The sequence below is a fragment of the Sylvia atricapilla genome, chromosome 20 (assembly GCF_009819655.1).
Source record: "Sylvia atricapilla isolate bSylAtr1 chromosome 20, bSylAtr1.pri, whole genome shotgun sequence".
Classification (NCBI taxonomy): Eukaryota; Metazoa; Chordata; class Aves; order Passeriformes; family Sylviidae; genus Sylvia; species Sylvia atricapilla.
Window position 1 is genome coordinate 3,126,864 of NC_089159.1, and position 24,977 is coordinate 3,151,840.

General features: G+C 52.6%; 1 protein-coding gene across 1 annotated transcript in view; it reads left to right on the top strand.

Annotated features, from left to right (window-relative positions):
- Positions 1-24,977, top strand: part of STX1A (syntaxin 1A) — a 66,768-nt gene that overhangs the window by 16,893 nt on the left and 24,898 nt on the right. The window lies entirely within an intron of this gene.

The window sequence follows — 24,977 nt, forward strand, 5'->3', positions numbered from 1 at the left end:
TGAGGTCAGCAGAGGCTTTCCAGCTTCAGTGTCTGCAAAGCCCCCAAGGGGCAGGTCCGAGGGCTGAGCTGTGTAGGGCTGAGCACTGTGGAGTGGGGCTGGACCCTGCCCAGGCTCCTCTCCTTTCAATTACTTGAAAGGACTGGCCCTTCTTGAATTGTCACAGGCTCTGCTTTCCTGGCAGCTGCTCCTCAGCTAAAATTTCCTTGGCCAAGCCTGGAAGCGAGGGATTTTCTCAAGGGAACTCACATGTCTCAGGCTCAATCATCCTCCAGGCTCTTGTGCTTTCACTGTAAGATGTTGCAGTGTTCCTGTTTGGGAGTGTTCAGAGCAGAGCTGCTGTGCTCCTGGCTGCTGCAGTGGCATGGGGTCCACTTGGGGCTGCAAAGGGCACTCATGGCCTAAAAGCATAATAATCTATTTAAAAGTCTAAGATCTGCAGTGAACAAGATGTGATGACATTCCCATGACTTCCAGAGGCATCCAGGATACTGGAAGTGCTTTTGCTTTTCTTTTACAGTGTTACTTTGCCTTGGTATTGTTGAGAATTCTGTTAGTCATACCAAGAATTGTTTGGACAGGAAGACAGGAGCCCACACGTTAATCTGAAATTAGTGATTTGTAGCACTGTGATGTGTTCAGGAGGTGTGGCAGGGCTCAGCAGTGGACAGACTCAGAATCACAGAGTGCTTTGTGTTGAAAAGGACCTTCAAAGATCATCCAGTTCCACATCCTTACCATGGGCAGGAACACCTTAAATCTAGACCAGGGGACCACTTGCTCCAAGCCTGGTCCAATGTGCCCTTGAACACTGCCAGGGATGGGGCAGCCACAACTTCTGTGGGCAGCCTTTGTCAGTCCCTCACCACCCTCGTAGTCTGACATTTCTTCCCCATGTCCAATCCAACCCCCCTGCCCCTTGTCCCAGCCCTTGGACCATTCTGGTGGCCACCTCTGGACCTGCTCTGCCAGGTCATTGACTGTGCTGGCAGCCTCACCCCACCCTCCTGTGCTCCTGAACGCACAGAGAACCTGCTCATTAATGCAAAGGCTATGTGTAACTCAGGGCTATGAATTCATTGAGATTAATTTGGAAATTCAGAAACAAGTTCCCATGAGGCACAGGAGGGGGATGGAGCCAAAGGACACTAAAATGTAGGCTGTGAGAGGCTAATTTTGGGATGTGCTCGCTGGGGTTTGCAGTTTAACATGGCAAGGACTGGCGCCTGGGATGGCCATCAGGGCAAGATGTTGCTCTCTGCAGGGATTTGGGATGCTGCTTGTCCCCTCTGGAACAGCACCTTGCTTATTTTTTAGTGATCTCCAAGTACTTCAGCGTCATGTGGAACCTTCACTGCAAGATGATGGGGAATGTTCCTCCAGGAAACAGGGGAATGTTCCTCCAGGAAACAAGAGAATGTCACGGACTTCTCGTCCTTGTCTGTGCTGTGCAGCTTGGTTTGGTGTGGGTGTAGCTTCTCCGTCAGAGATACAAACTCCTTAAACACCACCAGCAAGTCGTTCCTGGAGCTGGAGAACTTTGGAATGGGGCTTTAGACTGGGACAGAGCTGGGCTGGTAGTCTGGGGAGTGTATGAGCAGTGATTGGCATTGCTGTGGAAACACTGAGTGGAGGGATGGATGGAGAGATGTGTAGTGGCTGCTGCTGAATAGCTGCTTTCTCAGCTGTTCACTGATAGTAATAGAAGTAATTCATATTACTCAGTAATATCAATTCATATCAACTCAGTAATATTCACTGAGTCAGTAACAGAAGAGAGGGACTCCATGGGCACAGTCCCACTGGAATCTGCTTTTTAAGTGGCTGTGCTTAGGCAGATGCAAGCCATTGGTGTTCTTTCTTGGCAGGCGAAAGTGAGGTCCAGTGTCTGTGTGAGGCCTGGGTTTACCCACCTGCCTGGTGTGTGGAGGTGCAGGATCTGTGGCTCATGGAAGGGCTCATCCCTCCCCTCCAGCTGATCCTTCTTCTGGCTGCACAGACTGTTTTTGGATCTGGCTTGCCACTGCTGCCTGGGCTTGTTTTGGAGCCCGGTGGGTGGGCAGCTGGCTGGCTTTGCCACTGTGACAGTGAGGTGACAGCCCGCGGCTCTGGCAGGTTTGGATCTGGCTGCGGGGGCACCAGGAGGTCACCCAGCTGGGCAGTGACCTGGTGGGACTGGGGTGGGCTTGCAAAAGCTGAGAGGCTGCGTTCCTCTTTGTGTTGGGGCCATCGCTGTTGTACTCCAGATTTGAGTCTCAGCTCCTGGTAAACCCATTCCTAAAATCCTTCCCAGTGAGTGCTGCTGTTGATCCTGGCGCTGGAATCAGCTGCTCCTACTTGGCCCTTGGTCCAGGCCACATCCCAGAGGAGGTGGCTTTGGATGGCATTCCAGCCAGCAAGGAGTGAAATCACATTAGCTGTTTTCCTGAGTGGTCAGGAAGGCCCTGCCATTGCTCTCCTCTGAGCACTGAATCCCTGCAGTGGCCATGCTCCGTGGCTCTCCAGAACTGTGTTATGTAACAAAAGCTGTTTGCTCAATGGATTGCCTCTGGGAACAAAAATCTCCAGATCCCAAGTTGTGTCTCTCAGCCTGTCAGTTCAGCCCATCTCCGCAGCCTTCGGGAGACCCAAGAAATATTTCAGACCTGGAAGGAGGTCCATTACAGCTGCCCCAGGACAGCAGGGGAGCTTCACTTCCATGGATACTTGACTTCCAGCTTCATAATTTTAGCTGTGCAAACTCAGGGTGGTGGTGTTCAACACCAGGGCACAGGTGACTTTCTTCAGTCTTTCTGGCTGCTGGGAGTTCCTTGGAGAGTGGCCTCTGTTACTCCTGTCAGACCATTTTCTGGTGGGGAGATGTGTCAGGCAGGCAAGGAGACAAGCTGTAGCTGCTCACTTCTGTCTGATGCTGTTGAGGTAGCACTGGCCTGTGTAAAAAGAACCATTTGGAGCTCTCTAGGTGCTGAGGTGCTGGCTGGACCCCTCTGAGCTGGCTCTGTGCTCTCATGTAAGTACAGCCTCACCTCCAGCAGGTCCTTTGGGAGTGTCCCAGCAGGAAGCCCAGTGTGCTCCAAGGAGCTGCTCTGGTGGTGCTGGAGGAACAAGGCTGGGGCTGGTCCCTGCTGGAGCTGCCCCCCTCAGACATGGCTTTCTGTGCCCTCTCAGCTCCACTTACCACCGTGCAGTGGTTTTCTGAGGCTCCTTTCCCCTGGTGCCTGGTCCCACTGGGGTAGGGAGAAGGTTTTCTTGGAGGCCAGGAGTTGCAGTAGTGCTGTGTTGGAGGCTGCAGGCTCAGGACTGTGATGCTCCTTTGGGAGGAGCAGTGGAGAGGACAGCTGAGGGTGACTTTGTTCTCCTGTCTTCTCTTTGCTCCTTCCTCCTCTCCCAGCCTCCCTCGGATGAGAAATCAGAGACAGCCCAGACTTCATCAGACTTTGGAGATGAAGCAAGTGTAGCCCTAGCAGAGTAAGGGATCTGGGAAAAGGTGTCTGGGCATGTCCTGGACACAGAAAACAAAAGCAGCATATCCTCCCTATTCGTCTTCTGCTCTCACCCTTCATCTGCAGCCTTAAAATAGCTGGAGCTGCCCCTGCCCAGGTAGTCTGGCTTGAAGCAGAGATACACTCATAGATTGGCTTGGACTGGAAGGGATCTTAAAGCTCTTCTCATTCCAACCCCCTGCCATGGGCAGGGACACCTTCCACTAGACCAGGCTGCTCCAAGCCCTGTCCAACCTGGCCTTAAATACCTCCAGGTTGGATGGGGCAACCACAGCTGCTCTGAGCACCCTGTGCCAGCCCCTCATGGTCTGACATTTTCCCCTGTGTCCAACCTGACTCCACCCTCTGTTCAACAGCACTGTTCTGGGCTGGGACCCCAGAGCTGGAGGCAGCTCCAGGGAGTCTCAGGAGGGCAGAGCAGAGAGGGAACATCTCCTCCCTCCCCTGCTGCCCACACTGCTGAGGATGAGCCCAGGAGACATTTGGCTTCCTGTACTGCCAGTGCCAATGGCTAGGTCAAGTCCTATTTGTCACCCACCAGAATCCCCTAGTTCTTCTCTGCAGAGTGTTCTCCATCCATCATCTCCATCATCTCCATCATCATCATCATCCTCCATCTCTATAGCCTTCCCCCAGTCTGTGCTGGCACTGGGGATCGCCCTGACCCAGGTGCAGCACTTTGCCCTTGGCTTACTTGGATGTCAGGATGTGGAGTGGCTTTGATGGACATGTAATTGTGAGTGGCCCAGGGAGGCTGGATGATCCTGGTTGGTTCCCACAGCTCCTGGAGTGGACTGAGGCTGGAGGTCACCCCAGTGCAGCTGATGGATGTCATGGTCCTCACCAGCAGCTTTAGTGGGCTGGGAGGGCCATGGTATGGCAGCAGAGCAGGCAGTCATGGGGACAGCAGAAGAGGTGTCATCTGCCCCTGTGGCTCTCAGCATACTGCCTCTTTGCTTCCTGCTTCTCCCTCCTCCAGGCAGGTCCCTAAGGGAACGTCTTCTCAGCCTGTCTTCACCCCCCTGTGGCTGCCCCTTATACTGAACCTGGTGTGTGACGTTGAGACTGGAGAGGTGTTTGGTGCAGGGATGGGAGTTCCTCTGCCCACTGGAGGGTCCAGGATATTCTGAACTGTCTCCAGTACCTCACTTGGCCTAGCCATCCTTACCAGCATACTGCTAATGCTACCTGTGGCCCTTATGGCAATGTCACACTGTGCTTGGGTTGCCTCGGGTGGCTTCATCCTGTCCCTGTGTCACACAGATACCTTTGTCACCCTTGCACACAGTGCTCCAGCTCCCTCTTGGAGGAGTTTTGTTTCTCCTGCCAGTAATCCTTGTTGAAGGGCCACTTTAGGATATACCCTCCAGTGGTCTTCTCATTTCCAGCCTGAGTCTGTTTACGATCGATTTACATACCAACGTCAGCCCAGGAACAAATATATTTTGTTTAAAGAGCTGTTTGTCCTTCTGGCTTCATCCTGGCAGGTCACTGCAGCAGCTCAGGTGTTTTGTGTAGGCTTTGCACAACCCCAGCCTTCCCAGCACCTGCCCCAGCTCTGGTTTTAAAGAGGTGGGGGACCCCAGGGAATAAAATCTCCAGGATTTCTGACCTAGCTGCTGGTCAGCGTTTCTTGAGCTTTTCAGACTGAGCTGCCCTTCAGTTTCTCTGTGGAAGTTGGGTTCAGTCTGGGCTGGGGTTTCTTGTGTTTGGATGGTGGGTGCTGCCCTTGGGTAGCCACAGGCAATGTGTTTGAAGGCCACGGGCAGAGTGAGGGCTGCCAGGTCATGGCCACTCCTCTGTGTGTGAGCAAGGGACTCAGCTGTATGTCAGCTTGTGGACACAGCTGTCCAGGGAGTGATCACTCCAGTCCTCCCCATGGTCTCTGGGAGCAAGCTGGCAAAATGCCACCCTTCAGCTCTAAACCAGCCCAGTTCCTCCTGGCACTGTTCCAGTGGGTGCCGTGGGGTGCAGGCAGAACAGGGGTGAGCATGGTTGTGGGTGTGCTCAGCCCACGGTTGCCAGGGGTGCTCAAGTCATGGAAGCAGGAGCACTCATGCTGTTGTCACCTTCCCTTTGCCACCAGCTGTGTGAGGCTCTGGCTGCCACACTGTGCCCAGCATGTGGCACCCACTGCCAGCCCTTGGGTGCTGCCCACAGGAGTAGGACACATGGACCTTCTATGCATCATCCCAACACTGCAGTGAGGGTGCCTGGGACATCCTTGTCCTCCTCTCTTCCTGTGCCCCTGGGGCTTTTTCTTTTGTTTCCCCTTACTGTGTTATCCCAGGTGAGATTCCTTTTTCCTGTGCAGTTCTCCTGCATACCCCAGCTCCGTGATCACCAGCATCCATTGTCTGCTCCATCACCCTGAGCAGCACTGGGTGATCCACTACACTGAGAGCAGAGTTAATATCAGTTAACTGGTCTCTGATTCATGGCAACATGAAAAAAAGAATCAAAATCTGCTGCTCTGTAATTATTTTGGGCTTAATTTAGGGTTAGTGCCAGGGTTAGTGGCACTCCTGGAACCTGTGTTATTGCTGCTGCTGGAAAACTTTATCTCCTTTGGGCTGCACTCCCTGTTGCACCCCAGAACCTGTTGTTTGATGGGCAGTGAGGAGGTGACTGTGGAGCAGGAGCCCAATCCTTATTGCTGGAGGTGCTGCTGCTCCCATCTCAGTGCAGGAGGGACCTGTGGCTCTTTGGCTTTGTGTGACCCTTTTGTCACCCAGGACAGTGTCTCATCCCTGTTGTTCTGGGTGGTTTGGTATAGATTGGGAGGTGAGGGGACACGAGGCCATCACTGCCCTGGGCTGTGCTGCCTGTGGCACCTTGTCTCTCTCTGCGGGTTCATCTTGTGTTAGTGAATCTGGTCCCACTCCCATTGTGGCTTCCAGCCTTGGCTGGTCCTTGAGCTCTGGCTGGGATCCACGTGGATGGATGGGTGAGCTGAGCTGGCTGCACAATGAATCTGTCAGCCCTCTCCTGAAGCCTGAGTCTTTTTTTCCAGGCAGGTTACAAAGAGGGAGGAAGGAGCCAAAATGTGAGGGGATATGGCAGCCGTGCCCTTGCTGTCTGGACTGGCAGAGCTCAGCTCCAGTCCAGGGCTCTCCCAGCCATCACTGGATGCAGTGGGCTGGGGGCTGCCTGTGGCAAGTGTTGTCCTCAGGCTCTCCTTGCCTCTTCCTACTGGATTTGGAGTGGTTCCCAGCTGGGCCCTGTATACCACGGGGAGAAGAGGAGCCAGAGACCCCTCTGTAGCATCCAGGAGCCTGCCCTGGTGGGCAGTGAGCTGGGCTGTGGCATTGTCCCCAGCAGGTGGGATGCTGGGTGCATTGGTGACATCAGTGGCACGGCTTTTGGGTGTCACAGACACTGGTCTGTCATTGAGTTTCTCTCCTCTTCTTCCAGCAGCCAGGATCCCCCCATCTCTCCCCATCCCTTCAGTCCCCCTCACGGCATGAACGTGACTGAGATTCCTCATGCCTTTGGCTCTCAGGTTTGGCATTGTCAGGGCAGGGGGAGGTGGTTCAGGGGGCTGTGAAGACCAGAGGGTGAAGAACAGAAATATGGGGCTGCTCTGGAAAGTGCTGGGAGAAGGAAATGGCAGGATCAGAAGTGGCAGCCCGGCATTGTGAGGAGGCCAGCCCTGCCCTGTGCCACCACAGCTGCACAGCACTGACACCCCTTGAAGCCACATCTCTGCTGGATGGGCCATGTCACCCAGCAGTGTGGCTTCCTGGGGTGCTGCCTGTGCAGGCAGAGAGGGGCAGGGAGCCCAAGGTGTGGAGCACACCCCCTCCAGCCCTAGCAGCGTTTCTTTTGCAGCTGAAGCTCTGCCTTCTCTTGCTGAATCACCATTGTCTTGGTGCTGACACTGGGGATAATCCCTTATCTGCAGAAACAGGTTTAGGAGGGCTGAGCTGAGCAAACCCTAAATCCTTTTACTCTTTCCTGGGATTATTCTGATGTGTGGGAGACTGGTGCTTTCTAGGCATGCTGGGAGGAGGAGCAGCAGGATCTGGTCAGTAGAGCTGGGCAGAAGCACAGGCAGGAGGAGGAGGGTGGCCAGAAGTAGTCCTGGGGTCCCTGGAACCTCAGCATCACCCATGGAGATCCCACTGTGGGTGCACCAGGAGCTGCTGCTATGGGCACATTCCAAGAACTGACTCTACAAAGCTGCAACTAAAGGACTGAGAGGGGAGAAAGTCAGGGATAGTGAGTGGAAAACTGGTGGGAATAGCTTCAGGAGTAATTACTGGTGAAAATCCGTATGGGTCTGGGAAGGCAGTGGCTGTGTGTGTCCCTGGGTGACTGTACTCACATGTTTCAGGGAGGTGTGTGGCTGAAGGACCCTGGGGGCTCTCACAATGGGTATAGAGGAGCCCAGAGGAGCACGGGTGGGTTGAGTCTGGTGGAGGGGTGGGACATTGCTGGGTGGGTGCACGGACACCTTTGGCTGGGCTGGTGAGGTGGGGGGCCACGTGCCAAGGAGGGGAGACCATGGCTGCAGTGTGGGAGTCCTCATGTTGGACAGGGCTGGAGCCTGCCAGAAATGGCTCCTCTTACCCCTAGAGTTGTGTTGTGTTTGGGCTGTGTCTGTCAGAAATGGGGGTTCTCTGGATTGGTGGTGGGGTGCTGTGCTGTGAAAGCTGCAGGTGCTGTGGTCGGTTTGCCAACATCAACTGATAAGACATTGAGGAGAAACTGGAAGAGGAATTGGGGGGTGGACAGTCAGGATACCCAGACTGGACAGACTGCTGGGAGAGCAAGTTGGATGGTGACGGGACCAGCTCCAAGACATTCCTGGAGCCCTGACAGTCCTGGGCAGCAATGAGGTGAGCCCAGCTGGAGAGTGGGGCTGACATCAGGGTGGGAATGGGCTCCTGTCCCATCCCTGACTGATCAGTGCAGAGCAGAGCTGACAAAACCAGCTTAGGGATGAGTGACCAGTATCTGAGGGGGTCAGGCTGAGAATTGGCAGGAACTGGTGAAATGAGCTGTTCTGCCTCAGCCCAGGGCAAACCTGGCACTGTGCACATCTGCCCTGCTGTGCTGTCCACTGGCCACTGAACAGTGACACCACTCTGTGAAGCTGACTGGGTTCCTTCAGGAATGAGCTGCTTTGAGTTCAGGGCAAACCAATACTGCTTCTGGAGTGTTCCTGAGACACATGGCACCTTTTACCTTCTAAATAGTGACAAAACAAAGACCACTGCAGTAGGATGTCAGTCCAGTGATGCTGGCCCATGGCATGGCTGTGGGGCTGTGCAGCATGTTCTTCTGCATCCAGTGTTCTACCCAGTGCTAAAAACAGCACTCAGCCTGGAGAAAAAGAGGCTCAGGAGAGACCTTCTTGCTCTCTACAACTCCCTGAAAGGATGTAGCAAGATTGGAGAAAATTTATTCACAGAAAGTGTGGTCAGACAATGGAACAATGGTGGAGTCACCATCCCTGGAGAGATTGAAGAGACGTGTGGATGTGGCTCTTGGAGGTGTGGTTAGTGGTGGCAGTGCTGGGTTAACAGATGAACTCAATGATCTTGGAGGGCTGCTCCAGCCTCAGTGATTCCATGCTAATCCTGTTCCTTTTCGAGGCAGTTCCCACAGTGCTGCCGTGTGTTTGACAGAATCACTGCAGTAATCAAGCCTTTGGCTGCCGCTCTGAATCTTTTCAGCACTTCTTTTAGGGGAAAACACTCAGACAGCAAACATCTCCATTTCCCCTTGAACTCCCCCCCAAAATCCCTGTATTTTGTAGCCTCACAGCACCACCCACATTCTGCCTGAGGCTCCAGCCCACTCTTCCACCACGCCGTGCCAGCCCCCTCTCTGCAGGGTCTCTGCCCACTGCCCTCCTCCTGCACCCACGGCTGATCCAAGGGTGCAGCACCAGCTGCACAGAGGAGTGGGAAATAACGATTCCCTGCATCCCAGGAAGATGATTAATCACCGTGGGGGCACTGCTGCCCATTTGCTGTTCCTGGAAGCCCTGCAGAGAGCTGCTTGGAAGGGCTCTGCCTCCTGGAAGTGCCTGGGAGTTGCTGATTCAGAGCTGTTGCTGCTCGGGCAGCTGCCAGCCCAACCCCTGCAGGCTGATCCTTGCTGCCTGCCCAGAGCTGCCTGCCTGCCATCCAAGGGCTTGGAATCCCACTGGCAGGGCTGGCACACTGCTGTTCACCAGCCTGGCCACCCACACACAAGCACATGGCCTGGACATCTGTGGGACATTCTTGAGTATCACTTGGACCTCCTGTTTTCTGAGCTGGGCAGTATTTGGTGTCGTGAGCTGCCCAAAAGCTCATTCAGGACTTGGGATTTATTTTTGTTTCTCCTTCTCAGGCTCCTTTGCTGTCTCCTGGGTTGTCCCAATCTCCTGTGCCCAGCTTGAGCTGTTGGCAAAGGGACTGAGGGAGTGGGAGGATTTAGGGATTGGCTTCATGCATGTTCCACAGCCCAGAGCAGTGTCTGTCTCCTGGCTTCTTCCCCACCATGAATATGAACTCTCTGTAGCTTATCTCAGGTCCTGGTGAGGCTGAGGCTGTTTGCTCAGAGGGTTTGGGGTGAATAGCAGCTTGTGTGGGTACTTTGAAGGTCTTGAATGGCAAGGGCTGGGTGCGGCATGAGTGTGCAGTGGTTCTGGGTGTTGGAGCCACAGTTAGAGCTTCAGCCTACAGACAGGAGAGAGGCTGCTCCAGCTCAGACTCTCCATGAAGTCACAGCTTCCTTATGGACACATTCACATGCTCTAGTGTGGCATCCTCCATGCCTGCAGGGGGACATCCTGCCTCACCAGACTGCAGGGAACAGCTCTGCTCTGGTGCCTGGAGCACCTCCAGCCCCTCCTTCTGCACTGGCCTCAGGGTCTGCAGGGCTTTTCCTCTCACATATTCTCATTTCTTCCTTATAGCTTCTGTTGGACATTGTTTTGTAGCTTTTATTTGAGGCACTGTCCCGAATGGTCTCGGCTTTGGCCAGCAGTGTCTGATTTGCAGCTGTTTGGCTCTGGCTGTGCCCTGCAAAGGGGCAGCTCCTGGTGGGGCTCTTCTCACAGAGAACACCTCTGTAGCTCCCGCTCTGCAAGTGCCAGCATCTCCCATAGTAATAGGTTTGGAAGTTCATTAAATCATGGATTGGCAGAATGGTTTGGTTGGAAAGGACCTTAAAAGCTCATCTTATTCCTTCCTGTGCCATGGGCAGGGACACCTTCCATTATCCCAGATCACTCCAAGCCCCGTCCAACCTGGCCTTGGACACTTCCAGGGATGGGGCAGCCACAGCTTCTCTGGGCAGCCTGTGCTAGAGCCTCTCCACCCTCACAGGGAAGAATCTCTTCCTAATATGTAATCTAAATTTCTCCTGTTTTAGAGACCACAGAATGCCCTCCATTCCTCCATCCATCCCTTCTGCATCTTCTCTCATTCTGTCATACCTGCTGCAAATGCTTGTGTTGGTCAGAGTTGAAAAGAATTCTAGAAAATGAGGAAAAGGTTGAGTCAGCATGTGATGTTTTTGTTCTTGTTTTCCTCAGCTTGAATCAATGAGTTGCAATGTGAAACTCTGAGCTCTGTTTCCAAGAATAAATGTCAGCCTTTGGGAACTGAAGGACTGCACAGAGGTCACTGATGTGCCAAATCTCTTTTGGCAATTGGGACTTCAGCTGGAAAGTCCTTCTTCTCACAGAGCTGGTCTAGATCCATCCATCCATCCATCCATCCATCCATCCATCCATCCATCCATCCATCCATCTCTGTACATCCCCATGTACAGAGGGGGCACCAGGGATTGTCCTTATCCAGGTCCATGACCTTGCCAGGCCTGGCTGATCCTCACAAGGACCCACTGCTCCAGCCTGTCCATGTCCTTCTGGATTTCTTCCCCTTTCCCTTCCCTTCCTCCACAGCACCACTCAGCTTGGAACTGTTCACAAACTTTCTGGGGGTTTGTTTGATCTATTGCCTGTGTCCTGATGGATTTAGAGACTAGTTCTGGTCCTAGTACAGACCCTCGGGGGCACCACTTGTTTCTTCCTGCACATTGAACCATGTACTGCAACAATTTAGACACGACATCCCACTGATTCCCTATCCATCCATAGTCCATTCAGCAATCCCCTCTCTTTGCAATTCCAGTTTACTCAAGTCCCTCAGCTTTCCCTCTGGCAAGAGCTCCTCCCCAGTGCCTCCACAGCTCAGAGCAGCTGTGATCCAGCAGCCATGCTGGAAGCTGTCTTGCATCTGCCAGTGTCTGTCTCATTTCTGTGCTGGTTTGAACCTCCAAGGTCATGGCCAAACTTCCAGCAGACAGTGAGGAGCACAGGAGAGGAGCTATTCCTATCAGCAGCAGAGTGGTTCCCAGTTCTGCAGGAGAAGATTTAGCCTGTCAGATAGCCAGTCCCAGGACAAAACTGCTGTCTGCAGCTGGGCTGTGGCTCCTGCTGCACTGGGACCCACTTTGATGGGGGCTGGTTATAGGGAAGTGACCCGCAGTTGTGTGTGGCCACTGTCACTGAGCTGCCTACCACAGGGCCCCCTCCTTGGGTGGTGATTCTGTGGGTACTAGTCGTGGATTTTGATCCTTCAGCTAGAGCAGAGCTGTGGGCAAGGGCCCTGAGGTGAATTCAGCAGTCAGGTGTACATAATAGATAAGGGGAGCAATTGGAAAGTGAAATATCATGGAAAGGTGCTGCTGTTCCAATGGGACATTACTGCTTATGAGCTGGAGATCATTCAGTCGCAGAAAAAACTCCCCCTGATGTGTCACTTGGCTTCCTCCCTGGCAATCTGCTGCTGAATTACCAGTGCTGGGATCCCCTGCCTGTAATCTATGGGTGCTTAGCAGTGTGTTGCAGATGCTCCCACAGCTCCATGTGCACAGGGTGGGATGGAGCTGTGAGCCTGCACCCCAGGGCTGTCCACTCCCTGGACATCCCATTCCTTAGCTGGGGCACTCAGTCTGCTGAGGCTGCCCCGAAAGGGATATCCTGGCCTGGGGCTGGGGGTGGATTCATGGGATGTGGGGATGCTGAATGACTTTTCTCACACCTGAGACCTTCTACCTAATGTGGCTGGCTCATGGATGCAATTCCTGCATCAGTGGAGTGCTGGTGGCCCTTTCAGGGACGTGTCATGTTGTTAGCACGCTCCAGTTCCTCTCCAGTTGGTGATGATGATGTGCTGTGTTTGGACCAGTCTCCTCTGGAGACGGTGACATGAGGACACGTGGGCTGGGGAGGTGTGACCGTAAATCCTGGCTTGTGACTGAGACATGAGAGATGGGGTTTGGGCTGACATTCCAGACAGCCTGAATATGAGATGTTTACAGATGCTGGCTGATAGGGACAAAGAAATTAGTCTGCCACTTCAGGAGCAACGTCTGCACTGTGTTGGTGACCATGACGTGGCTTAGGAGGGACCTTCTCCCTCTCCACAGCTCCCTGACAGGAAGGTGGAGCCAGGTGAGGGTTGGGCCCTGCTCCCAGGGAATGGGGGCAGGACAAGAGGAAACAGCATCAAGTTGCACTAGGGGATATTTCGATTGGCTGTTGAGGAAAATTTCCTCCTGGAGAGGGTTGTCCAGCCTTGGCACAGGCTGTGCAGAGCAGTGGTGGAGTCCCCATTCCTGGGTGGATTTCACAGATGTGTGGATGTGGCACTTGTGGACATAGGTTGGTAGTAGTGGCCTTGTCGCTGCTGGTGGAATGGTTGGACTTCATCATCTTAGAGGGCTTTTCCAGCCTGACTGATTCTGTGATTCTCTGGCTGGGGAAATGGGATGAATTATTGATGTTTCGGGCGTGATGGCTACGAAGGCTCTGGCTGGGCAACACTAAGGCCAAACACTCTCGAAGGAGAGTGTGGCTTATTAATGGCTCTGTCACTTCCCATGTGGTGACATATCTCCTTCTGTGTCCCCAGAGCCCTTTCCCCTGATCCCGCCTCAGTCCCTGGGGTCTGTTGGAGAGAAACATTTTTTGAAAGCAGGCAACAAATCTTGAACTTGCTTTTAATGCCAGCAGAGCCTGCTTAATAGGTTTAAGCATCTTATCTCTCAGCACTGTTAATGAGTTTCCAGGCCCCACAGAGGTGGAGCAGAACTGTATTTTCCTGATCAAGTTATCAGTTTATTAGCAAAAATGCAAATAAAAGAGTTGCTTTGGATGCAACCAAAAAAAAAAAAGTGCTGTCTGGAGAAGCACAGAGCATCATGGCATGGATAACAGGATTGGGGCAAGGCCCAAGAATGGTCAGGTAAAGAAGATAAAATGCACCTGGGACGTGGCCTCTCAGATGTCTGGGGCTCTCTCATGGAAGATTTTTGTTCTTAATCATATGAAGCTCTAAATGGTGGAAGCATTTATTGAGTCACTCCATGAATGTGCCCTGCTGGTAGAAGAGCTCACCAAGAGTTAATAGATGATTAATTAGCTTTGAGGTAAATAATTAATCAGGTGGTATAGAATCCAGCAGGTCAGGATTTGGCTTCTGATCTGTAAATACTGATGTGTGTGCAGCTGAAGACCATCTTGTGCAGATATTCTTTATTACCAGCCTCCTGTGAACCACTTCCCTGTGCACTTTTAATAAGGAGAGTGATCCATCATTGTTCTGCTAACTGCCAGGGGTGGTCAGGGCTGGAAATAGCCCTTAGCACTTCAGATATTGGAGAGAAATTCTCCCCTGTGAGGGTGGGGAGGCCCTGGCACAGGCTGCCCAGAGCAGCTGTGGCTGCCCCATCCCTGGAAGTGTCCAAGGCCAGGCTGGATGGGGCTTGGAGCAGCTTGGGATAGTGGAAGGTGTCCCTGCCCATGGCAGGGGGTGGAACAAGATGAGCTTTTAGGGTTGTTTCCAATCCAAACCACTCTAGGTGCATGATTCCATTAATCTGTGAAATGCCCTTGATGCTGTTTTAGTCTGTTTTGACGGGCACCATCTCCAGTCAGTCACTGGGTGTGTGTGTGCACGTGTGTAAGGACATTTGGACCATTTCCCATAACCCAGAGGCTTCATTTTTGGTTTCCTGGAACTGTCACCTCCTTGGTCCCAGTCTGAACCTTGTGGAAGCCTTTTCCTCTTGGGTCTGGTCAAAAGTGGTGGGCATCATCAAATCATGATACCACAGAGTGCTTTGGGTTGGAAGGGATCTTAAAAGCTCATCTTGTTCCACCTCATGCTATGGGCAGGGACACCTTCCACTGTCCCAGGTTGCTCCAAGGCCCATCTGACCTGGTACCAGATTTGAAACTTTTTCCTCTGCGCTTCAAACCATAGCCATGAAGGGAACAGCTTCTGGGGAAAGTTATGGTGGAAAATAACCAAATCCTGACATGCCTACGTACCAGAGTGAGTCTGTGTCAGTTCCAGCCTTTCTCTAGTGCCATGATATGAAACCATCCTTCATTCCATGCCTGTGGGCAATGGTTTGAATACTGTTTGACCTTTTGTTGCAATGTGAAAAGTTTTCGAGTTGCATCAATATTTCAAAATTTGCAAAATTTTCAAAATCAGTTGGATATTACAGCTGGACAGGCTGTGTGAAAGGGTTTCCAGTTCACTGTTTCAAATACAAACAATTATTGGTCTTGAGTCTCTTAAATTAAGGGTTGCCTTAAAAGATTGATCATACAAAGGCTCAGTAGAAGGAGGACCTTAACCTCAGGTAAAGGGCACCTGGCTTCAAGAAGGAGCTGACCCTGAGGAGTCTCTGGAGCTCTGAGGGCAGGTGAGGCAGCCTAGGTGCATTAGCATTTATCTAGAGCAAAAAGGCAGAGATGAGAGGACAGTGCAGTTTGGATCTGTGGTTGCTTCAGTCAGTCAGTGGACAGAATCCCACAGGTTTCTCCTGAGAAGTTTCTGGGTTGAACACAGAGCAGGGGCAGACTGGCTGGAAGGGTTTTTCTGTGCTCCCTTTGCCTTTGGCTTGTTGAACAAGCTGTGATGCTGCCTGCTCTTCTCAGCTGCAGGGAGCTGTGTTCTCAGACTGACAAGTGCTCTCTTTAAAGCTTTTATGTTGAAGAAACAAGGCTGATGTTCCAAAGTTCTCTGTTGGCCAAAGCCACTGGTGAGAAACCACAGCTGGTGTGACCTCTGCCAGTCCTTTCCTTTCTCGTCCTATTTAGCATAGTGAGAAGGTTTTCGAGGAGAGGTGGCAATGTCAAGACTTGAAAGGCTCCTCTTTCCATGGGAGGAACAGCAGAGCCAGTCAGATGCTACATTTCTGAAGGCAGCAAAGCCTTGTCCTTGTGTGGTGGAGAACATTGTCCCCGTTGTACTTGGAAAGATCCAGAAGTCTCTGTGTCACTCCTTGTCACCCCACTCACTGTTCTGTGATGAAAGGCAATTTGAACCTCATGCTGATACCTTATTTTTAGGACTAGGTCTGTCCTGAGCTCAGAGTCACCTGTAAAATAATCTCCTGTGGTGATGGTGGAAGGTGACTCTGCAGCGCATCGGGCAGTGATGTGGAGTAACATTTTTTTTTTCCACTGAGGGCTTAAATGTTTTGAATCATGATGATAAAGCCAGCGTGTTGTTCATGTCTTTGTCACCACTTCCTGATCAGGTTGGGTGTGTGAGAGAGGAGGTGGGATTTTTCTGTACAGGTGTGGGCTTTCAGGAGGATGCAGCTGAGTGACTCATGTGTGTTCAACCCAAGTCAGAAAGTAGGACACGTTTATGCAAGGCATGTTAACATCTCTTAAAAATGCCTCAGCTATAAGAAGTGCCTTATTCTTGGCATCCATCTGGGTTCTTGCAGAGACAGTGCTTAGAGTGGGTAAAGGCACCATGTGTGGATTATATATCTCACCAAGACCAAAAGGAATCTGGAGCTCCCAATCTGGAAGATAATTCTGTGCTCTTGAGACTACTGCAAGGGCTTTTAATAGCTTCTGGTGCTACAGGAAAGCAGCCTGGTGGGAAAGCAAGTTGGAGAATGTAGGCAGAGCATCACCCACCTTATTTTCTTCTGAATTTTAAGAAGATCCTGCTTAGTTCCTGCTGTTCCAGTTCTGCAGTGGTGGAGCCACATCAAATGGAGCTGCTCTCAAGATTTAGCTGGGGAAGGATGTGTAGAATTTGCTCTTAATTGAAAAGATAATGAAGTGACATTTAGACCCTCAGTCTTGTTCTTTTTTGTTTGCCCTGTTGTTCAGTTTTACTTGAAAAAAATGCTGATAAAAGGACTTGTCAGTGTTTGCCATTGTAACTCCATTTCCAGGGTGTACCAGGTCTGAGCAGGGTGCTGGACACAGCACCAAGGCCCTGGGGAGCTCCTCCTGTCTCACTAGAGAAGCTCTGATCTGCTTTTTCCAGCAGCATGAGGAGAAGAAATTAGTGATTAACTTTGCTGATGAAGGGCTTCCTCTTGGGACCAGCCTCTGAACCCACCACTGGTTTGAGGGTGGTCATTGATACGGATGGAGCAGCTGGGAATGACATCCCATCAGCTGTGAGCAGCAGAGAAATGGAAAAAAAGAATCCGTATTTTTGTGATTGAAGTAATTTTTCATGTGAAAAATCCAAATTCTTGTGATGTAAACAGGCTTTTCTGAGCTCCTGGTGAGATCCTCTTGCAGTCAGCTGCTCTGGCACCTCAGCTGTGGAGAATGCTGCTGCTGCCTTGCTCCATCCCTAGCAGGAGGACCATAATCCCATGATCTCCTGGGGTTGATATTCCTATTTCCAGTTTCGAATACGGTAGGAGACCAACTTGAGTTACCTGAAAGCACCAAGTTCTGAACTGTCCAAGTTTGTCTCCAGCATGACCTGGAGTTTTACACAGCAACTGTGGCTTGATGGGACCTGGGACCTGGAAAACTCTCCTTCATTTTGTGTGCCTGGGGCCCCTAATTAACATTGAAAATACCTTTCTGCTTTGCATACAGGCAAAGTTGTACCCAGCAGGGCTGAAGCAGGACAGCCCCATGTGGGCTGCCCTCTCTGCCCTGAGCTGTTCTTCTGGGGTCAGTTCCTCGTGGTGAGATGTGCTCTCTGACCTGGTCCTGCACAGGGAAATGTGGAGAAATCAAAGGGCTGCAGCCCCTCTGCTCTGGAGACAGGCTGAGAGAGCTGGGGGTGTTCAGCCTAGAGGTCAGAAGGCTCTGGGGAGAACCTAGAGCCCCTTCCAGCCTGAAGGGGGCTTGTAAAAAGAGGGAGAGTGACTTTTCACATGCAAATAGTGACAGAACAAGTTTTAATCTAAAAGAGGAGAGATTAGATTAGATTAGATTAGATCAGATATTAAGAGGAAATTCTTTCCTCTGAGGTTGGTGAGGCCCTGGCACAGATTGCCAAGAGAAGCTGTGGCTGTCCCATCCCTGTCCCAGGCCAGGTTGGATGGGGCTTGGAGCAACCTGGGGCAGTGGAAGGTGTCCCTGCCCATGGCAAGGGGTTGGACTGGATCACCTTTGAAGGTCCTTCCAACCCAAACTGACCCATAATTCTGTGATTCCCTGAAGTGCTGTGCAGGCTCCTGGTGCTGCTCTGGCACAGGCTCAACCTGTGTCTGTCCAGGCTGGGACGTGCAGGTCTTGCTGCATCTAGAGGTGGTGGTGGAAGGGGGTTGGCAGGTCAGGTTTCCCTGTGTGGGGTGGTTCCATGTCCTTCTCCAGGACATCTCTGTGGTGTTTCCCAACTCCCCAGCCTGGGGCAGGCTGGAAGTAAAGCCACCCTGCACTCCAGCAGCCTGTGTGGGGCAGTGGGCTCCACGACATGGGTGGTGATGCTGATCTGTGCATTGTCTGGGAGGCTTCTCCTCCTGCATCCCCTTGGCCTCCCCCTTCCTCTGGCTGCCTGTGTCAGAACTCTGCCCTTGGCAGAGACCAGAATAGCTCCCACAGAGCTACTGAAATGTCAGGATGGAGCAGGCAGAGCTGGGCCACAGTGTTGACAAACTGCCCTGTGCTGTGGCATGGAGATGAGGCCCCTCCTTCAGTGTCACCAGAGCAAGCCCCGGGGAAGCAGTGGATAAAATCTGCTGCAGAGCTGTCACTCTTGCTTGCCACCATCTCCTGCTGACCAGCCTCTCACTTGGGTCAATCTGGGGAAAGCACTGGTGCTGAGAAGGGTCTTGGCCTGTATCTGTGTGTTGTTGGGGTGTTTGGGGGGCTTCATCTGTCACATGGCACCTTCACAACATGAGAGCAGAAGTTCCCACCTTACCTTGGCAGCAAGGAGATACTGAAACAACTAGGAGGAGCTTTGTAATGAGCTATTCAATCCTTGCAGGTTCCTAATATGTAATAATTAATGGTAAGAGGAAATGGACCTGTCCCTAGTGGGATGCTGGTGGTGCCAGAGGGAATCAGCTTTGTGGCTGGTGTGTGTGTGCAATCCTGCTGAAAAGCAGCAGCAGCCTGAACTGTTATTTCTTGATATGGTGTCTTCGGTGTGAAAGGCTGGGATTTATTCACAAAAACTTGATGGAGATTCACCTTCTCAGAGCCATTTGGCCCCAGCAGCAGCTCTGCTCCAGTGTTGGATTTTGTCTCCTTGTTGCTGCTTATTCCTGGTTGTTCTTTGGTCCTTATAGTGTGTCTGGGGGAGGAGATTAAGAGCATCCTGTGTTGCAGGACATGGACAGGCAGGCAATTCAGAGAGAAAGGCAACTGCCTGGTGTCATCAGACAGGGCTGGGGGATGATTGGACTTCCCAGCCAGACACTGCTGGTGGTCCAGGACCCTACTTGGCACTCCTGTGCCTTGAGCTGGGTGTGTGTCCTGGTTGTCCCTATACTGGACTTGGTACATTGAGTTTGACAAAGGAGGGGGTCCAGGAGTTCAAAGTTTTGATGAAAGGACATGATGGACACTGAGCAGCTCTTCAGCTTCCGGCATTTCCTCCCTGTAAGGTGAGAGTAGATTGTAACAACCATGTCTGTGGGATCTCCCTTTGTGAGGCATTTTCTTTTGTTCTTGAACAACTTTTGCTCTTAATGCCATCTCATTGCCTTCCTGAGTCTCCTCCCAGCTGCTTCAGCCAGTGTCCAGGTGAGGAATTTCCCTTTGTGTGTGTCCAGCAAAGGTGCAGGCTGTGCCCCTTGGCCCTCTTACTCCAGCCCTGTTTGGGAGTGCTGCATGTCCCATTTGCTGCATGAGACAGGTGATGTTCTGCAGCCCTGTGACCTCCTGAGACACCCCAAAACACAGCGTGGCAGCATCTTTCATCTGCTCTGATGCATCACAGAGCACTGCAGCTCCTTATTTTGACACAAGCAGATTGGTTGAAGTGGGAAGTGACCTGGGTTAAGCTGGGTCACCTGGAGCAGGTTTCCCAGGGCTGTGTCCAGGTGGTCTGTGAATATCCCCAAGTGTGGGGACTCCACAGAGTCTCTGTGTGACCTGTGGTCAGTTACCATCGTAGTAAAACCCCTTTCCTTACACAACCACGGGTTGGTTGGTGTTGGCACACACCTCTGCTCCACTGCTGGAGGCTGTGGGAGGTCAGAAGCAGGAAAGACTGAAATCCTGCCAGGCCAGAGGACTCAGGTGATGTGTCCTTTGTGAAAGGGGTGAGGCCTCAGTCAGTGGAGATTTCTGACAACCCAAGTGCAGATTTGGTGCCTGTTTTGGTCCAGAGAATGTCCTTTGACGGTTAGTATATGGTTCTCAGATGTTCAGAGACCATTTTTTGTTCCTGAGGTGGAAACCAGAACCTGTCACTCCTGGCAATTGCACACTAGTGTGGTTACCTTGAACAGTTCCTGTCCCAGTTGCAGGCTGGCAGTCCTGTGGCATCCCTGAGCCTGGAATGGGAATCCTGAGCTTCCCTCCACCCAGAAAGAGGAGATTCAATAACCAGAGACTGCAAGAATCTGGCAATGCAAGCATTAGTGATGACCAACTTCTCAAAAATCGGATTAACAGATCTGCTGACATTAGGTCATGTTGAGGCTGCTGTGTGTATGGGCAGCACCCACGTGCAGCAATCGGGCAGAATCTCTAAACCTCCCTTGGGTTAAATCCTGCTTTCCAGCTGCTGTTGCATTTGATCTTCTCATGGTACATCCTTGTCTGGTCAGTGTGGGAGCGCTGTGGGGACTCAGGGTCAGTGTTGTGTTAGGGGCTGTGGTTACAGACCTCATCTGAGCTCGGGGAGACTCAGTCTGCCCAGCTCCTGCTCAGATTTGCACTTTCATAAGGAAAAAAAGTGCCTTGATCCCCACACAAACCATCCTGCCATCGGCTGCAGCCTTCCTTGGAAGGCTCCTTGGAATGGCTCCTCACAGTGTATGAGCAGATACAAGGCTCTGGAATTGTATTTGGCTGTTAGATTATTGTTATCCCTAGGAACCAGCTGAGACTTGTCCTTCTGCAGTATGTCTGTAATTGATTTTAGCCTGGATTTGTAATTAATCAAGTGTGCCATTCGGTCAGGTGTATGTGGGGCCAACACAGCTCTCCTGTGCCACCCCTGCAAGCTGGTGGGTGGGTTTTCCTCCAGTCTGTAAGCTCTTAATGAAAACACTGAATGGAACTTGCCCCAGTATTGACCCCTGCAATGGGACTCATACATCATTTTGTTCCTGTCCCACCCCAAGTCTTTAATCATCTGATCCCTGTGTCCAGCTTGAGATGGGTGAGATTTACCCACATGGGCCTGGCTACTATATCCTGCCATAAAACCAGAGACAGTCTCCTTCATGCTTTTTCTTCCCTGCACATCTTGCTCTGAGGGACCGCAAATGTGGGAAAGGATAACTTGCAAAAAGGCAGTTGTTGGAAAAAGCCTGGAGGACCAGGATACACTATGAGTGTGGTGTTCAGAATCCCCTGGGTACTGCCAAACACGGTTGGAAGATACCCCAGTGCAAGATTTCCCCAAGGATTCCCCCCGGAGAATATAAATTCTGCTCTCTAAAAGGTAGAAATACCGCCCTGCAGAGTGAAGGATGTGCTGACACGCAGAGTGCAAACAGGGGAGGAGGAAGAGGAGGAGGAGCTGTTGTGATTGTGTTGGGGTTGCTGATACCTGGGGGATAGAATCATGGATTCATTATGGTTGGAAAAGACTTCCAAGATCATTAAGTGCTACTGTTTCCCCAGCCCTGCCAAGGCCCAGCACTAACCCATGTCCCCAAGTGCCACAACCACATGTGTGTTAAACCCATCCAGGGATAGTGGCTCCATCACTGTCGTGGGCACCTGTGCCAGGGCTGGACAGGCCTTTTATGAACAAATTTTCCCCAATATCCGACCTAAATCTCCCCTGGCACAACTAAAACAGAACCCAGGATTGGAGGGAACGGGGAAGGTGAATCCTGGCAAAGGAAGGAATCTGGAGAATGAATTGGCAGAGGAGAGTGAATTCCAGAGTGTGAAGATGGAACCATAATTAAAGGAGACAGACAGCAAGAGGATCCAACATAAGAGGGAGAAGGAGGACTTGGGAGGAGGCTGCAGGGATGTGGGGCCAGGAGAGAGTGGGGGAGTAGGTGCCAAGGGGGAAGCATGGGGAGCACCAGCAGACAGTACACAAAATTATTGCCTGTGCAAGAGCTGAGCAGGGCGAGTGAGCCCTTTGCAGTTGTTCTGTGCAATGCCAGACCTGCATCCATCCTGTTTCCATCTTCCCATCCAGCCCAAGCGCATCATTGCGTTGTTTTGCAGGAATTTGTAGCATCTCTGTCATTTTCAGTTCATTCCGGTTGTGTGATTTCATCTTTCTCGTTAAAGACATGTCTGGGTTTTCTCCCACACACCTCCCTCCTTCCCTCTGTCAGATGTCACCTGCCGAGAGAGCACGGAGCAAGGACACTGTGGGAAAACCGGGGCGGTGAAGCGGCAAAGAAAGCAAAGGTTCTGCGGCTCGCTTGCTTTTGGGATTCCCTGTTCCCTCCTCCATTGGACGGGAGATTTCCCCTCCAGTGAATTCCTGAGCGCTGTGGAAGAGGCAGCTGATGACACAGCGGTGACGCTGGCGGTGACGCTGGTGGCAGGGAGGAGTGGGATGCTGCGGGAGCGTGCCGGGGAGCACGTCGGCACTGCCGGGGAGCGCGGCTGGCACACGGCTCCTGTGACACACGGCTCCTGACACACGGGTCCTGACACACGGCTCCTGTGCCACACGGCTCCTGTGCCACACGGCTCCTGTGCCACACGGGTCCTGTGACACACGGATCCCTTGGCACACGGGTCCTGTGCCACACGGGTCCTGTGACACACGGCTCCTGTGCCACACGGGTCCTGTGACACGGCTCCTGACACACGGCTCCTGTGACACACGGGTCCTGTGACACACGGATGCCTTGGCACACGGGTCCTGCCACACGGCTCCTGTGATACACGGCTCCTAACACACGGGTCCTGTGCCACATGGCTCCTGCGCCATGGGTCCTGTGCCACGCGCCTCCTGCCATACGGGCCCTGACACAAGGGTCCTGTGCCACGGCTCCTGTGACACGGGTCCTGTGCCACATGGGTTCTGTGACACATGGGTTTTGTGCCACACAGGTCCTGTGCCACATGGGTTCTGTGCCAAACGGCTCCTGTGACACACGGGTCCTGCCACACGGGTCCTGTGCCATGGGTCCTGTGCCACACGGCTCCTGCTGCATGGCTCCCATGGCACATGAGTCCTGTGACACACAGCTCCTGTGGCACACAGCTGCCATGGCACATAGCTCCCCTGGCACGTGGCTCTGATGGCACACAGCTCCCCTGGCATGTGGGTCCTGTGACACACAGCTCCTGTGGCACACAGCTGCCATGGCACATGGATCCTATGGCACACAGCCCTGATAACAAACAGCTTCCCTGGCACCCAGCTCCAGTGGCACACAGCTGCCATGGCACGCAGCTGCTCTGGCACACAGCTCCCATGGCACGTGGCTGCCACGGCATGCAGTGCCTATGGCACACAGCTCTGATGACACACAGCTCCTGTGGCACACGGCTCCTCTGGGAAAGATCTCCCATGGCACACAGCTCCTCTGGCACGTGGGTCCCATGGCACGCAGCTCTCATGGTACAGACCTCCCACAGCACATTACTGCCACGGCACAGAGTTCCCACGCAGCTCCCCAGGCAGACAGCTCCCACAGCTCCCAGAACATTTGGCTCCCACACCACACAGTGTGCAGCTCCCATGGCACATGGCTCCTGTGGCATAAAGCTCCCACACAGCTCCCAAAACGTGCAGCTCCCGTGGCACACGGCTCATATCCCACACAGCTCCTGCACAGCACATGGGTCTGCAGTTCCCATGGCACACAGCTCCCACAGCACATGGGTCTGCAGTTCCCATGGCACACAACTCCCACAGCACATGGGTCTGCAGTTCCCGTGGCACACAACTCCCACAGCACATGGGTCTGCAGTTCCCGTGGCACACAGCTCCCACAGCACATGGGTCTGCAGTTCCCATGGCACACAGCTCCCACAGCACATGGGTCTGCAGTTCCCATGGCACACAACTCCCACAGCACATGGGTCTGCAGTTCCCATGGCACACAGCTCCCACAGCACATGGGTCTGCAGTTCCCGTGGCACACAGCTCCCACAGCACATGGATCTGCAGTTCCCGTGGCACACAGCTCCCAAGCAACACCTGGAGAGTGCAGGCTCAATGGATGGGGAGGTTCTGGGCAGAGCTGTGTGCTGGGGGGACTGGGCAGAGGCCGCCAATGGTTCAGCTTGCTGGGGGAGGGAGGTCCCCAGCCAGTGTCAGGTGTGTTCCCCTGCTCTAGAGCTGCATCAGGAACAAGTTGATTCTGGTTTTGGTAAATGAACAAGCCAGAGATAGAGGCAGTGAGCGAGCCTTGGGATGGGGATCATGGAAGAGGGCCCAGCACATGTAACTCACATGCAGGCACAGAGCTGGCTCACTCCTGTGTTTGGAGCTGTGTGTGTAGGTGGGGATGGATGGACCAAGCCCTGCCTTGCTGCTGCAGTCATCTGCAAAAGAATTTGGGATGAACATAAGGAAGAAGTGTTGTACCATGAGGGTGGTGAGGCCCTGGCATAGTTTGCCCAGAGCAGCTGTGGCTGCCCCATCCTTGGAAATGCTGAAGGCCGGGTTGCACAGGGCTTAGAAAAACCTGGTCTAGTGGAAAGTGTCTCTGCCCATGGCAGGGGATTGCAATGAGATGAGCTTTAAGGTCCCTTCCAACCCAAACCACCCTGCAAGTCCATGGCTGTATGAAAGGTCCTTGAACAAGTACCCAGCAATGTGAGGTAGATGTTTTTCCCCTTTTTGACCTTTACCTGAGAATCTGCCATTTGGCTCTTTCAAATTTATGGGACAAGCTGTGGGTTATACCTTCTTTCCAGCTTGGAATTTTGGGCTGTCCCATTTCCTTGAGTTAGTGGAGTCTGAAGAAGCTGCCAGACAAGCACTATGCAATGCAGGGATGATGACTGCAGCTGACAGTGACTGCAGGTGACAGTGGCTGCAGGATGTCCTTAAAGCCCTTCTTAGCTACTGTGACCTGCCTGTGTGTTGTCCTCGCTGGGACCTGACAATTTGAATGAAA